The 13,053-nt window shown below is 43.0% G+C and overlaps 1 long non-coding RNA gene across 1 annotated transcript; it reads left to right on the top strand.

Annotated features, from left to right (window-relative positions):
- Positions 1-8,056: 8,056 nt before the first annotated feature.
- On the top strand, positions 8,057-11,221 carry LOC123074156 (uncharacterized). The gene is made up of 5 exons (XR_006435884.1): positions 8,057-8,569; positions 8,781-8,850; positions 9,622-9,701; positions 10,213-10,564; positions 10,688-11,221. It is a non-coding gene; the product is annotated as an uncharacterized lncRNA (long non-coding RNA).
- Positions 11,222-13,053: the final 1,832 nt, after the last annotated feature.

The following is a 13,053-nucleotide window of genomic DNA, read 5'->3' as shown; positions in this document are numbered from 1 at the left end:
ACTCGTGCTTGAGCTGGATATTGGTGTTTGTGGGAGGAAGAAGGAGTGTATGGGCGCAGGAATAAGTGGAGGAGGGCCACCGTGGGCCCACGAGGCAGGGGGCACGCCCTCCACCCTCGTGGCCAGGTGCTTGCCCCTCCTGCTGTGTTCTCAGTGCCAGATATTCTCAAATATTCCAGAAAAAATCATATTCCATTTTCAGGGCATTTGGAGAACTTTTATTTTCGGGGTATTTTTATATTGCACAGATAAATCAGAAAACAGACAGAAAAATACTATTTTTACTTTATTTCAACTAAATAACAGAAAGTAGAAGGAGGGTACAGAAGGTTGTGCCTTCTAGTTTCATCCATCTCATGCTCATCAAAAGGAATCCACTAACAAGGTTGATCAAGTCTTGTTAACAAACTCATTCCGAATAACATGGAACCGGAGAAATTTCGAATAACACTATGTTACCTCAATGGGGATATGCACATCCCCAATAATAAGAATATCATATTTCTTCTTGATAGTAGGAAGAGGAAATTCAAAACCTCCAAATATAATCGATGGAATTTTTCCAATAGAGTTGATACTATGAACTTGAGGTTGTTTCCTCGGAAAGTGTACCGTATGCTCATTGCCATTAACATGAAAAGTGACATTGCCTTTGTTGCAATCAATAACAGCCCCTGCAGTGTTCAAAAAAGGTCTTCCAAGAATAATAGACATACTATCGTCCTCGGGAATATCAAGAATAACAAAGTCCGTTAAAATAGTAACGTTTGCAACTACAACAGGCACATCCTCACAAATACCGACAGGTATTGCAGTTGATTTGTCAGCCATTTGCAAAGATATTTCAGTAGGTGTCAACTTATTCAAGTCAAGTCTACGATATAAAGAGAGAGGCATAACAGTAACACCGGCTCCAAGATCACATAAAGCAGTTTTAACATAGTTTCTTTTAATGGAGCATGGTATAGTTGGTACTCCTGGATCTCCTAGTTTCTTTGGTATTCCACCCTTAAAAGTGTAATTAGCAAGCATGGTGGAAATCACAGCTTCCGGTATCTTTCTTTTATTTGTAACAATATCTTTCATATACTTAGCATAAGGATTCATTTTGAGCACATCAGTTAATCGCATACGCAAAAAGATAGGTCTAATCATTTCAGCAAAGCGCTCAAAATCCTCGTCATCCTTTTTCTTGGATGGTTTGGGAGGAAAGGGCATGGGTTTCTGAACCCAAGGTTCTCTTTCTTTACCATGTTTCCTAGCAACAAAGTCTCTTGTATCATAACGTTGATTCTTTGATTGTGGGTTATCAAGATCAACAGCAGGTTCAATTTCTACATCATTGTCATTACTAGGTTGAGCATCATCATGAACATCATCATTAACATTTTCACTAGGTTCATGTTCATTACCAGATTGTGTTTCAGCATCAGAAATAGAGATATCATTTGGATTCTCAGGTGGTTCAGCAATAGGTTCACTAGAAGCATGCAAAGTCCTATCATTTTTCTTTTTCTTCTTTTTAGAAGGACTAGGTGCATCTATATTATTTCTCTGAGAATCTTGTTCAATTCTCTTAGGGTGGCCTTCAGGATACAAAGGTTCCTGAGTCATTCTACCAGTTCTAGTAGCCACTCTAATAGCATAATCTTTTTTGTTACTATTCATTTCATTGAGCAAATCATTTTGAGCTTTAAGTACTTGTTCTACTTGAGTGGTAACCATAGAAGCATGTTTACTAATGAGTTTAAGTTCACCTCTAACATTAGCCATATAATCACCCAAGTGTTCAATCATATAAGCATTTTGTTTTAATTGTCTACCAAAATAAGCATTGAAATCTTCTTGCTTAACCATAAAGTTATCAAACTCATCCAAGCATTGGCTAGCAATTTTAGTAGGAGGGATTTCAGCTTTATCATATCTATAGAGAGAATTTACATTTACTACCCGTGTCGGGTTATCAAGACCATGAGGTTCTTCAGTAGATAATGATTAAGATCATATGTTTCTTCAACAGGCGGTAAATTAAGACCATGTATTTCTTTAATAGGAGGTAAATTCTTAACATCGTCAGCTTTAATACCTTTTTCTTTCATAGATTTCTTTGCCTCTTGCATATCTTCAGGACTGAGAAATAGAACACCTCTCTTCTTCGGAGTTGGTTTAGGAATTGGCTCAGGAATTGGCTCAGGAAGTGTCCAATTATTTTCATTTGTCAACTTATTATTCAATAGAATTTCAGCTTCATCAGGTGTTCTTTCCCTGAAAACAGAACCAGCACAACTATCCAGGTAATCTCTGGAAGCATCGGTTAGTCCATTATAAAAGATATCAAGTATTTCATTTTTCTTGAGAGAATGATCAGGCAAAGCATTAAGTAACTTGAGAAGCCTCCCCCAAGCTTGTGGGAGACTCTCTTCTTCAATTTGCACAAAGTTGTATATTTCCCTCAAAGCAGCTTGTTTCTTATGAGCAGGGAAATATTTAGCAGAGAAGTAATAAATCATATCCTGGGGACTACGCACACAACCAGGATCAAGGGAATTAAACCATATCTTAGCATCACCCTTTAATGAGAACGGAAATATTTTAAGGATATAAAAGTAGCGAGATCTCTCATCATTAGTGAACAGGGTGGCTATATCATTTAATTTAGTAAGATGTGCCACAACAGTTTCAGATTCATAGCCATGAAAAGGATCAGATTCAACCAAAGTAATTATATCAGGATCAACAGAGAATTCATAATCCTTATCGGTAACACAGATAGGTGAAGTTGCAAAAGCAGGGTCAGGTCTCATTATATCATTAAGGGATTGCTGCTTCCATTTAGCTAATAACCTCTTGAGTTCATATCTATCTTTGCAAGCTAAAATAGCTAAAGAAGCTTCTTTACCAAAAACATAACCCTCAGGAATAACAGGCAAGTCTTCATCATCACTTTCATCAATATAATCAGTTTCAATAATTTCTTTCTCTCTAGCCCTAGCAATTTGTTCATCAAGAAAGTCACTAAGGGGCACAGTAGTATCAAGCATAGAAGTAGTTTCATCATAAGTATCACGCATAGCAGAAGTGGCATCATCAATAACATGCGACATATCGGAACGAATAGCAGAAGTAGGTTTAGGTGTCGCAAGCTTACTCAAAACAGAAGGTGAATCAAGTGCAGAGCTAGATGGCAGTTCCTTACCTCCCCTCGTAGTTGAGGGATAAATTATTGTCTTAGCGTCTTTCAAGTTCTTCATAGTGACAAGCAGATATAAATCCCAAGTGACTCAAAGAATAGAGCTATGCTCCCCGGCAACGGCGCCAGAAAATAGTCTTGATAACCCACAAGTATAGTGGATCGCAACAGTTTTCGAGGGTAGAGTATTCAACCCAAATTTATTGATTCGACACAAGGGGAGCCAAAGAATATTCTCAAGTATTAGCAGTTGAGTTGTCAATTCAACCACACCTGGATAACTTAGTATCTGCAGCAAAGTATTTAGTAGCAAAGTAATATGATAGTAGTGGTAACGGTAACAAAAGTAACGGTAGCAAAAGTAATATTTTTGGTGTTTTGTAGTGATTGTAACAGTAGCAACGGAAAAGTAAATAAGCAAAGAACAATATGTGAAAAGCTCATAGGCATTGGATCGGTGATGGAGAATTATGCCGGATGCGGTTCATCATGTAACAATCATAACATAGGGTGACACAGAACTAGCTCCAATTCTCAATGTAATGTAGGCATGTATTCCGAATATAGTCATACGTGCTTATGGAAAAGAACTTGCATGACATCTTTTGTCCTACCCTCCCGTGGCAGCGGGGTCCTAATGGAAACTAAGGGATATTAAGGCCTCCTTTTAATAGAGTACCGGAACAAAGCATTAACACATAGTGAATACATGAACTCCTCAAACTATGGTCATCACCGGGAGTGGTCCCGAGTATTGTCACTTCGGGGTTGCCGGATCATAACACATAGTAGGTGACTATAGACTTGCAAGATAGGATCAAGAACTCACATATATTCATGAAAACATAATAGGTTCAGATCTGAAATCATGGCACTCGGGCCCTAGTGACAAGCATTAAGCATAGCAAAGTCATAGCAACATCAATCTCAGAACATAGTGGATACTAGGGATCAAACCCTAACAAAACTAACTCGATTACATGATAGATCTCATCCAACCCATCACCGTCCAGCAAGCCTACGATGGAATTACTCACGCACGGCGGTGAGCATCATGAAATTGGTGATGGAGGATGGTTGATGATGACGACGACGACGAATCCCCCTCTCCAGAGTCCCGAACGGACTGCAGATCAACCCTCCCGAGAGGTTTTAGGGCTTGGCGGCGGCTCCATATCGTAAAACGCGATGAATCCTTCTCTCTGATTTTTTTCTCCCCGAAAGCAAATATATAGATTTGGAGTTGAGGTCAGAGGAGCTCCAGGGGGCCCACGAGGTAGGGGGCGCGCCCCCCACCCTCGTGGCTAGGGTGTGGGCCCCCTGGTCTTCATCTTTTGCAAGGATTTTTTATTATTTCCAAATAGACGTTCCGTGGAGTTTCAGGTCATTCCGAGAACTTTTGTTTCTGCACATAAATAACACCATGGAAAGTCTGCTGAAAACAGCATCAGTCCGGGTTAGTTCCATTCAAATCATGCAAGTTAGAGTCCAAAACAAGGGCAAAAGTGTTTGGAAAAGTAGATACGACGGAGACGTATCAACGTGCACTATTATTATTATCCACACCATTCGGTCGTGCGAGTGAAAGGCAATAATGACGATATATGATGGACTGATTGAGATGAGAGAAGCTGGTATGAACTCGACCTATCTTGTTTTTGTAAATATAATTAGTTCATCGTTCCTCATTCAGCCTATTATGAATGAAACATGTTTGCAATGACAATTAGAGATTATAGTTGCTCATGCCATGCTTAATTTACTAGGAGCTTATAATGGTTTACCTTGCGTGCCAACATTCTATTAAAATGATTGTGATGTGGTATGATAGGGTGGTATCCTCCTTTGAACGATTCGAGTGGCTTGACTTGGCACATGTTCACGCATGTAGTTGAAACAAAATCAACATAGCCTCCACGATATTTATGTTCATGGTGATTTATATCCTACTCATGCTTGCACTCATTGTTGATTAATCTTAATGCATGTTCATGACTGTTGTCGCTCTCTAGTTGGTCACTTCCTAGTCTCTTTCTAGCCTTCACTTGTACTAAGCGGGAATACTGCTTGTGCATCCACTTCCATAAACCCCAAAGTTATTCCATATGAGTCCACCATACCTTCCTATATGCGGTATTTACCTGCCGTTCCAAGTAAATTTGTATGTGCCAAACTCTAAACCTTCAAATGAAATTATGTTTTGTATGCTCGAATAGCTCATGTATCAACTAGGGCTGTCTATATCTTCCATGCTAGGTGGGTTATTCTCACTATGAGTGGACTCCGCTCATCATTCACGAGAAAATGGCCGGTAACCGGGATGCCCAGTCCCATGCTCAAATCAAAATAATTGCAAACGAAACTCCCCCGGGATTGTTGTTAGTTGGAGGCACCCGTTGTTTCGGGCAAGCCATGGATTGATGCTTGTTGGTGGTGGGGGAGTATAAACTTTACCATTCTGTTTGGGAACCGCCTATAATGTGTGTAGCATGGAAGATATCGAGATCTCTTGCTTGTTATGTTGACAATGAAAGTATGCCACTCAAAATATTATTCAATCTCTGTTTCAAAACTCGAACTCTGGCACCTCTGCAAGTTCCTGCTTCCCTCTGCGAAGGGCCTATCTATTTACTTTTATGTTGAGTCATCATCCTCTTATTAAAAAGCACCAGTTGGAGAGCATCGCTGTCATTCACATGCATTGCTATTAATTTACATTCAGTATGACTGTGACAGGATCTCTTTTACCATGAATTACAATGTCTAGTCAGTCCTTGATCTTCAGGGGTGCTCTGCATTTATGTTTTGCGGTCTCAGAAAAGGCAAGCGAAATACCATCTTGTTATATTATGTTATGATTGTTTTGAGGAGGTGTTGCCATCCGAGATTTATTATTATTGCTCGCTAGTTTATTATGCCATTGATATGAGTAAACATGAGACCGAAATGTTATTGTGAATATGGTTAGTTCATAATCTTTGCTGAAAACTTGAATGCTGGCTTTACATATTTGCAACAACAAGATCAAACAGAGTTTGTAAAAGTTTTTCTTTACCACTTTCAGTTTGTCAACTGAATTGCTTGAGGACAAGCAAAGGTTTAAGCTTGGGGGAGTTGATACGTCTCCAACGTATCTTTTCCAAACACTTTTGCCCTTGTTTTGGACTCTAACTTGCATGATTTGAATGGAACTAATCCAGTCTGACGCTGTTTTCAGCAGAATTGCCATGGTGTTATTTTTATGCAGAAATAAAAGTTCTCGGAATGACCTGAAAATCCACGGAGACACGTTTTGGAATTAATAAAAAATATTGGCGAAAGAATCAGCATCAGAGGGCCCACACCCTGTGCACGAGGGTGCAGGGCGCCCCCCCGGGGCGCGCCCCCTGCCTCGTGGGCCCCCTGGGACTCCACCGACCTCAACTCCAACTCTATATATTCACGTTCGAGGAGAAAAAACAAAGAGAAGGATTCATCGCGTTTTACGATACGGAGCCGCCGCCAAGCCCTAATCTCTCTCGGGAGGGCTGATCTGGAGTCCGTTCGGGCCTCCGAAGAGGGGAATCCGTCGCCGTCGTCATCATCAACCATCCTCCATCACCAATTTCATGATGCTCACCGCCGTGCGTGAGTAATCTCATCATAGGCTTGCTGGACGGTGATGGGTTGGATGAGATTTACCATGTAGTCGAGTTAGTTTTGTTAGGGTTTGATCCCTAGTATCCATTATGTTCGAAGATTGATGTTGCTATGACTTTGCTATGCTTAATGCTTGTCACTAGGGCCCGATTGCCATGATTTCAGATCTGAACCTATTATGTTTTCATGAATATATGTGAGTTCTTGATCCTATCTTGCAAGTCAATAGTCACCTACTATGTGTTATGATCCAGCAACCCCGAAGTGACAATAATCGAGACCACTCCCAGTGATGACCGTAGTTTGAGGAGTTCATGTATTCACTATGTGTTAATGCTTTGGTCCGGTACTCTATTAAAAGGAGGCCTTAATATCCCTTAGTTTCCAATAGGATCCCGCTGTCACGGGAGGGTAAGACAAAAGATGTCATGCAAGTTCTTTTCCATAAGCACGTATGACTGTATTCGGAATACATGCCTACATTACATTGATGAACTGGAGCTAGTTCTGTGTCACCCTATGTTATAACTGTTGCATTAGGAATCGCATCCAGCATAATTATCCATCATTGATCCATTGCCTACGAGCTTTTCACATATTGATCTTTGCTTAGTTAATTTTCCGTTGCCACTGTTACGATTACTACAAAAACTGCTACTCTTACTTTTGCCACCGTTACCGTTACTTCCATACTACTTTGCTACTAAACACTTTGCTGCAGATATTAAGTCTTTCAGGTGTGGTTGAATTGACAACTCAGCTGCTAATACTTGAGAATATTCTTTGGCTCCCCTTGTGTCGAATCAATAAATTTGGGTTGAATACTCTACCCTCGAAAACTGTTGCGATCCCCTATTCCTGTGAGTTATCATGGCCGCCAGCGACGACGATGCGACTGCGGGCGGCGCGGCGCGACGACCTCCGCTGCGCGACGCGACTGCGTGTGCTGCGTGAGTTGTGGGCCCGAGCTGTCCGTTTGGGATGCGTCCCGCGTTGGGTGCCCGGCCGGCGCAAACACAAATTTGGACGGACACAACCCCGTTGCCACCCTAGACGGACGAATATTCGGACAAAACGGACGTCTGTTTGGGGTTGTGCGTTGGAGTTAGCCTGAAGATCAACCATTGATATATGACCGAACCAGATTTGTAAACACTTGCCTTAAAAAAACAAAGAAATTGGACAATCGGAGCAAACACTCCACAGTCCACTCCCTCACTACACAGACACAGGTGGATAAGCTCCTCTCTCCCTCACAGAACACGATCGCCCCTCTTCCACTGCATCCCCACCGGCGGCGAGACGAACACCCACCCCTGCTTGGTCCATGGCGGCCGCCCTTCCCCAGCCGCTGATCATCTAATGCCCCCCCCCCTTCCTGCCGATGCGCCGGTCCATGGCAGCCGCCCTTACCTCTCTTCACGCAGCCCGGATTCGCCGTCTACGGCTTCCACCTCGCTTCCCTTTTCCCCATCGCTCTCCAGCCCCGCGACGAACCCGTTCGCCGCCACCAGCCTAGTCCGCAGCCACAGCTCCGCTCCGCCGCCATGGATGAGCTTTGCCTCCAACGGATCGTCGGCACCGACCACCGGGCAGCCTTGGAGGGATCCGACAGAGGCTCCCCACCTCGACTGCGGCTGGAGGAGGCCATCGATGCCTCCTACTTCGCGCCGTCCCAGCAACAATGAGCGCCGCCGCGTCCGTCCATGGGTACCCCCTGCTCAGCGTACTTCGTAGACGGTGAGGAATCCGAGATCCCCATTAGGATAAGTATATGTGACTGCTTTTGTCTAAATCTTGCGTGAACTGAACATAGTTGTGTGCATACTGAACTTTGACTGAAATAATTGCTTGAGAGAATTAGCTATCATCAAATTGTCTACTTTGTTAAATTTAATGTGTTTGTTCAAAGTCTGCTAAAACAACTTGGAGACGTGCTTTGCTATTGTAGGTTGACATGATGGATGAGTAGTCTCCTGATGACGAAGACCCTTAACTATGATGTCATCTACTCTCATTTGGTACTACACTATTCTTAATTGCAGACACTTCCTTTGTAATACGATTAATGGGGACATACAAAAAACAGAGGTAGGAAGGTGTACCCATATGTCTGCAATCTGCTCTAAATACACTCTTCCCTTGGCCATGTTGTGATGGTTAGGTCCTTCCACTTATCAGATATTAGTTCCATGTGAAGCGATGCAAATTGGAATACATTTTTCAGTACTTTCAGTTGTTGCATGAATAAATGACAAAGCAACAAAGCATTAGCATCACAAGCAAAAAACAACATAAATCGTCTTATCAAAAGATGAGGCAGTGGGGCTAATAACTAACCATAGCAGTGAGGTCTTCGCGATTAATTCCCGTGCCTGATGAGTGTTGCTATTTACCTGATGACTGTTTTTGTAGTTACAAACGGCATGAACAATTGCAGCTTACTGTTAGTTATCTCCGAGCTGCACTGAGCATTCTTACATCGTTCGGCTTGTAACACTGTATAATTTCCTAAACACCATCAAGTTTCCAGAAAGCTCATTGTTAGATGCATTATTGGATAATGTGACCGGTGCAACATATGCGCGGAAGGGCTCTTATGGCCCTTTTCTTCTTCTATTTAGATAACAGAGGTCCTGGTCTTCTAGGATTTACACTTGTTTCAGTCATAAACCTGTTGTTGCCTTTTTAGTGTGCTGAAAATCATGACTTTATTGTTCGGATCATTTGAACACTGCCTTGTTTCAGTTACCATCATATTTTCCTGAGAGACGTTGGTCTATCCTTTTCAGATGTTCTACAAGCAATCTTGCCCGGGAACAAAATGCACATCATGGGGAACTTAAGAGTGGAGAAGAAAAACCCAGTCCAGGTATTTCACTTCCTTGACCAAAACCCTCCAAGAACTATCAAAAAGAGAATGACTATGTCCTTAATACATCATTTACATGCTAAGTTTGACTATGTCCTGAATAGGTTCATTTACATGCCAAGTCGACACAGATTCGTCCATAGAGCCTGAATGTTAAAACAAATTTGAATACTATATTGTTAAAACAAATGAGTTGGTTTCATATTCTTGGACTGGGACTTTCTTCTCCCCTCTCTTGGACTGGGTTACAAATAGATCATGCAGGGTTTTATTCATTCAGTCATACAGATTCGAATACTATACTGTTAAAACAATATGATGGAGGGTCCAGTTTGATGCACCATTAAATTCATGATCTATTATGGTTTGCCCAAAAATTATGCATTGATCAGCACACTGTTGTAAATATGCAAAACAGTGAAGAACATTGTTATAAAGATGCAAATTTGACGGGGATTAGGGAAGCAATGAAGTACACACATATTTGTTAAATAGAATTTCCCTTGTGCAGGCAGGTGCGTTGGCTGAGGACTTGGTTGGCACCGACGTCGTCGGCTGCGGAAGGCGGCGATGGCCAACACTTGCTGGACGGCGAAGGCGCAACAGTGGCTTGGCAGCGCCGACGTCTCACTGCAATGTGCGTTTGAACGGCGACATCGAAGAAAGACATCGAGATTAACTGGGATGGAACTGGTCACAAACTGCACAAGAGGATAATCTGCACATGGCGGCGAACCTGCGTTGGCTAGAAGCTCGTCGGCGCGGGCATCATCCGCTGCGCATGGCGGCGATGGCGCAGGACAGGCTGGGCGGCTGCGACGTACGTCTGGGTGGGCAAAGGCAGGAAGATCGAGTTGATTCCCGTAAGTTTAGCTGTTTGTTGTGAGGCGGACGTATCAATTGCCATAATTGTGGCTATTTTTCTGTAGTTTTTTCTTTTTGAGACAATCTCGCGAAACTTTATTAACCCGTCACAATGTTTACAGGGACGAAATGAAGATCTCCCGGCTGGCCTAACCACACATGGCGGTCAACCGCGAGGGAGAGAGAATGTTTCGCTAGATTGTGAGCTTCATAGTTTGAGCTCCTAAATTCATGACCTATCTTGCAAGATAAAAAACTAGAAGAGTGTTCCAATATCTCCCGAAGGACAGCTCCATAAGTAGCTAGCTTGCCATGATGCAACTCGTCGACAACCACCTTGCAATCCGAGGCAACCTGTATATCTCGTGCATATAGATCATCCGCCAACGAGAGAGCTTCCCTTATAGCTAGGGCTTCCAGCGTTTGAGGCTCTGTGATATGTTTGAAAACAATGGCCTGAAGCCCGGCTTTGCCCTGTTGATCTCTGCAGATTGCTCCCACCGAACCATGCTTCCTTCTCACGGCCACTGCCCCGTCAACATTGATCTTGACACAACCTTGGATTGGGGGCATCCATCTTGCACTCCGCGTGACTCTACTTGGTACCACTTGCCTCTCCCTTTTGTTAACTAACTCCAACTCTGACAGAAACTTATTAATGAAAGCCGTTGTAGCGTGTGGAGATTGAAATATATCCTCATGAATTGCCTTTCTTGGTGCAGCCCAGATTGCCCACATGGTTACCACAACACGGATAAAATCATGCGCATCTAGCATTTCATGTAGAGCAAATAACCAGTCCTTAGCGTCTTCCTCTTGGTGTGTGATGATTTTCTCGACCAACTCCTCTGGTGCGAGAGCCCATACGCTTCTTGAGAGAGCGCAAGAGAGAAGTGTGTGTCTCCATGTATCCCTAGCTCCACACAAGCAGCAAGTGTCTGTTTCGGCCATATGGCGATGATGAAGCACTTCTCCGCTGGGCATAGAATGTCTGGCAAGTCTCCAAAGGAACATACGAAGTTTTGAGGGTACCTGGATATGCCATATAGTGCTCCAAAACCTGCTGTTCTGCCCCGTCGATGAGCCCTCGGCCTCGTTCCACCATCCCTCTCTACTTGTCTTCGTACGCAATATCATTCGGTATGCCGACCGAACGGTGAAACAGCCAGTTGGTTCTTCATGCCAAGCCCAAAAATCCGGCTGCCTACGCATACACACTGGTATTTTTAGAATCTCGTTTGCATCAACCGGGATGAAAACTGAGCGAACCAGCTCCTCATTCCATTGTGCTGTAGTAGTATCAATAAGATCAGATATTCGCCGTGGTGGGTTTGGCACTAAGGATGTAATAGGGCTTTTGAAACTATCTCGAGGGATCCAATTATGTAATCATATATCCGTGCTCTCCCCATCCCCAATTCTCCTGATGATTCCCTGAGCTAGTATCTCCTTTCCATCTAATAGCACTCGCCAAATCTGAGATGGATGAGGACCCAAATCTGCCTCCAATAATGTATTGTTTGGGAAGTAAACAGCTTTCGAAACCTGAGCACTAAGAGAGCGTTCATCGTTCATTATTCTCCAAGCTTGCCTCGCAGGCAGAGCTAGATTGAATATCTCCAAATCACGGAATCCAAGTCCACCCAACTGTTTTGGTTGTATCATAGTGTCCCAAGCAACCCAGTTTGGTTTTCGTTTGCCTTGCTTGCTCCCCCACCAAAATTGCCTAATGATGGCAGATATACTGTCACATAACCCTCTAGGAAGACGGTGTCACATAACCCTCTAGGAAGACGGAAGCATGACATAGAGTAGACTGGAATTGCTTGCGCAATTGCCTTGATCAAAACTTCTTTACCGGCAGCAGAGAGTAATTTTTTCGTCCAGCCTTTTACCTTCTCTGATACCCGGTCTCTCAAGTACTTGAACGTTCCATTCTTGGAATGTCCCACGTCCGTTGGCATGCCCAAATAATGCTCACTTAAGGACTCATTATGAACCTGCAAGGAGTTTTTTATTGCTTCCCTCATAGAGCTTGGACAGCCCCGGCTAAAAAAGATGGATGACTTGTCATGATTGATACGTTGCCCAGAAGCCTTACAATATGTTTCCAACAGGTTTGACACTGCAACTGATCCCTCAACATTAGCCTTAAAAAGCAACAGGTTGTCATTTGCAAATAAAAGGTGGTTTATAGTTGGGGCAGTTGGGGCCACCTTAATACCTGCAATTGATGACTATGTACTGGATTTCAGGAGGCACGAAAGGCCCTCTGCTGCAATCAAGAATAAGTAAGGGGAAATTGGGTCTCCCTGTCGGATACCTCTGGTTGGTCTGAAAGAATCAAGCTTCTCACCATTAAAAAGAACAGAAAAGGACACTGAAGAGACCATGCCCCTAACTGTATTAATCCATCGATGAGAGAAGCCAAGCTTTATCATAATAGCCCTCAAATAAGGCCACTCCAATCTGTCATAAGCCTTCATCA

This window comes from Triticum aestivum, chromosome 3D, assembly GCF_018294505.1.
Source record: "Triticum aestivum cultivar Chinese Spring chromosome 3D, IWGSC CS RefSeq v2.1, whole genome shotgun sequence".
In the NCBI taxonomy this organism is placed as follows: domain Eukaryota; kingdom Viridiplantae; phylum Streptophyta; class Magnoliopsida; order Poales; family Poaceae; genus Triticum; species Triticum aestivum.
Note: the sequence above shows the minus strand (reverse complement) of the source record. Positions and strands in the feature narration are given on the sequence as shown.